Below are 3,665 nucleotides of genomic sequence, written 5' to 3'. Positions count from 1 at the left end.
CCTCCCAAAGTGCTGGGATTACAGGCATGAGCCACTGTGCCCAGCTGTGTGTGTGTCTTTAATTTCTCTAGCACCACTGGGTTAGAGTCTCCCCAACTGAGCTGGTCTCAGCAGGAAACAATCTGGTAGGGATGGTGGGGGGGCCTCTAAATACCTTTCCTCACACGTGCATTGAAAATGATTATATAAAGTGGTGAAGTGTGATTGCTTTCACATAAATAGTGGGGTGTTCTGGGATCTAGCAGACAATCTTAACTTCAGGAACTGCAATCACATTTTACTAGCTTTGAGAAAAATGAATAAAATGACATAGCTAAATAGAACTCAAGTAGGATCTGTGAACGGCAGTGTGGAGTGGTTAAGGGGAGAAAATACCGATGAGGGAATTTATATACCCAGTGGCCCAGGTTTGGTGCAGCAGATAACGGAAGGACAAGCCCCAAATTAAACAAATGGGAATGAATTCCTTTGCCTGCAGACAGAGCAAATATATCAGTAAAAGTGGCCACAGGGCAAGCAGCAAAAATGCAACAAATCAGAATGAATGCAGGGAGCCCCGTTTCCGGCAGAGAAACAAATATTTCAGGGGTACAGGTAAGAGGCACATGGCAGAAAAAAAAAAAAAAAAAAAAAAAAAAGACTTTGCCAGAGCTCCTATGTCATGCTCATGGCTGAGGAGAAACAATGATCTCGCTGGGAATGAATGCAAGTGGCAAGTGGGGGAACAGAAGGAGTCCTGAGCGGGGCTGACTGCAGTGTCCCCAGGGGGCCGAATGGGCAGCACAGCAGCCTCTCTACCCTCAAAAGTCTGTTTCTTGTCTGCTTTCTCATTGGGAGTGGCAGGCCCTGGTGACCGGCCCAACCTCGGGGGCGCCCAGCAGCTGGGTCCCCACCACATGCCCAAGACTGGCCCCTCAGATCTGCCCATCTCCTGAGCTGGAGAACAGACCCCACCCCTCTGTCCCCGGCGCTCACCTCCCACCCAGCCCATCTCCCTGAGGACCCCCCGCCACCAACTCCCACCTGGATCCTCTGGCCCTGGCGGGGCATCATTCTTTCAAAATAATCCACGACTGGGCGCAGTAGCTCACGCCGGAATCCCAGCACTTTCAGACGCCAAGGTGGGAGGACTACTTGAGCCCAAGAGTTTAGATCAGTCTGGATAACACAGCCACACCCTGTCTCCACAAAAAAATATTTTAAAAAAATTAGCTAGGTGCAGTCCAGCTCGTAGTCCCAGCTATTTGGGAGGCTGAGGCAGGGGGATCACTTAAGCCCAGGAGTTCAAGACTACAGTGAGCTGTGATCACACCACTGCACTCCAGCTTGGGCAACAGACAGAAAGACCCTGTCTCTTAAAAAAAAAAAAAAAAAAAGCCATCAGCTGGCTCAGGGTAGCCACCTGCCAGGAGTCCCCAGCTGAGCATAAGACTTGCTTCCCAGTTGTCTCACATGTCTCCATATGATGAGACCACCAAACAGGCTTTGTGTGAGCAACATGGCTGTTTATTTCACCTGAGTGCAGGCTGGTTGAGTCTGAAAAGAGAGTCAGCAAAGGGTGGTGGGATTGTCATTAGTTCTTATAGGTTTTGGGATAGGCAGTGGAGATAGGAGCAATGTTTTGTGGGCAGGGGGTGGATCTCACAAAGTACATTCTCAAGGGTGGGGAGAATTACAAAGTACCTTCTTAAGGGTGGGGGAGATTATAAATAATCTTCTTAGGGGTGGGGGAGATTACAAAGTACATTGATCAGTTACAGTGGGTCAGAAACAAATCACCATGGTGGAATGTCATCAGATAAGGCTATTTTCACTTCTTTTGTGGATCTTCAGTTGCTTCAGGCCATCTGGATGTATATGTGCAGGTCACTGGGGATGTGATGGCTTAGTTTGGGCTCAGAGGCCTGACACTAGTGTTAACAGAGCTCCTGTGAATCTTAGTTGTTTCACTGATTGTCATACGCAACCAGTGACTTTCAGGCCAGCCTTGTTCCCACAGGCGCCCTCACAGGTGGGCTCTCCCATGGGCCTGGGCACCCGGCGCTAGGCCTGCCTTGCTATGGTCTGGACATGAGTGGCAAGCTCTGTGATCCCTGCACCCCTCACCTCTCCCGCTGCCCTCTCTGCAGCCCTGCCCCTGGCAGCCCCTGGCAGCCCCTGCCCACCTTTGCCTCTGTGCAGGGCCACAGGCTTCCTTGAAGCAAATGCTACAACTTTGCTTTGTAAAAAAATATAACAGCTTTATTGAGATATAATTCATTGTACTATTCACGTATTACCTTTTGCACTATACCATGGAATTTTTCCCATTTCAATGGCACAATTGAATGGTTTTTCAGTGAATACACAAGGATGAGCAAACATCACCACTCTCTAGTCCCAGAGTATTTCCAGACCCCAAAGAAACTCCGCAGGCCTTGACAGCCCCTCCTACTCCTCCAGTCCCCCACCTCCAGGCACTCACCAGCCTACACTATGGGCTTGTCTTCGTGTGACTTCTGTCTGTATGGGTTTGTCTACTCTGAACTCTTCATATAAACCGAACCATACAACTTGTGGCCATTTGTGTCTGGAATCTCTCTGTCTTTAAAAAAAACAAAATTCGCTGGGCGCGGTGGCTCACGCTTGTAATCCCAGCACTTTGGGAGGCTGAGGCGGGCGGATCATGAGGTCAGGAGTTCGAGACCATCCTGGCTAACACAGTGAAACCCTGTCTCTACTAAAAGCGTAAAAAATTAGCCAGGCATGGTGGCGGGCGCCTGTAGTCCCAGCTACTGGGGAGGCTGAGACAGGAGAATGGCGTGAATCCGGGAGGCGGAGGTTGCAGTGAGCCGAGATCTCGCCACTGCAGTCTAGCCTGGGCGACAGAGCAAGACTCTGTCTCAAAACAAAACAAAACAAAACAAAAATCATTTTTATTTTTGAGACAGAGTCTCCTTCCATTGCCCAGGCTGGAGTGCGGTGGCATGATCATAGCTAACTGTAGCTTCGACCTCCTGGGCTCAAGCAATCCCCTCACTTCAGCCTCCTGAGTAGCTGGGATTACAGACACACACCACCATGCCTGATTAATTTTGTATTTTTTTGTAGAGATGAGGTCTTATTATGTTGCCCAGACTGGTCTGGCCCTCCTGGGGTCAAGTGATCCTCCTGCCTTGGCCTCCCAAAGTGCTGGGATTGCAGGCGTGAGCCACCACACTCGGATATTTTTATTTTTTAGTTGACACATAATAATTGTACATATTTGTGGGGTATGTAGTGGTGTTTCTATACATGCAATGTGCAGTGATCAGATGAGGGTAATTAGCATAGCTGTCATCTTAAACATTTATCATTTCTTTGCATTACGAACACTCAATAATCTTCTAGCTATATGAAAATACATGATTTTTCTTTTGTTTTGTTTTGAGACAGGGTCTCACTCTGTTGTTGTCTTCATGGAGAGCAGGAGCAGAGGGTTTGGGAAGCCAGTGGGCCTTGGCCTCAGCCCTGCCGGCAGAGGGTCCCCACCATGTAAATGAAGTGCCAGCGTGCTTGTCAAGACTAAGCCTTTGGCATTTGTGGGGAATATCGGGCGAGGCCTCCGGGACCAGGCGGGGCGGGGCGGGGCGGGGCGGGGCGGGACCAACAGAGCATACTTAAGCGGCCCGGGCCGGTACCGGCCT

Source organism: Macaca nemestrina, chromosome 15 (genome assembly GCF_043159975.1).
Source record: "Macaca nemestrina isolate mMacNem1 chromosome 15, mMacNem.hap1, whole genome shotgun sequence".
Classification (NCBI taxonomy): Eukaryota; Metazoa; Chordata; class Mammalia; order Primates; family Cercopithecidae; genus Macaca; species Macaca nemestrina.
This window is presented reverse-complemented; position numbering follows the sequence as displayed.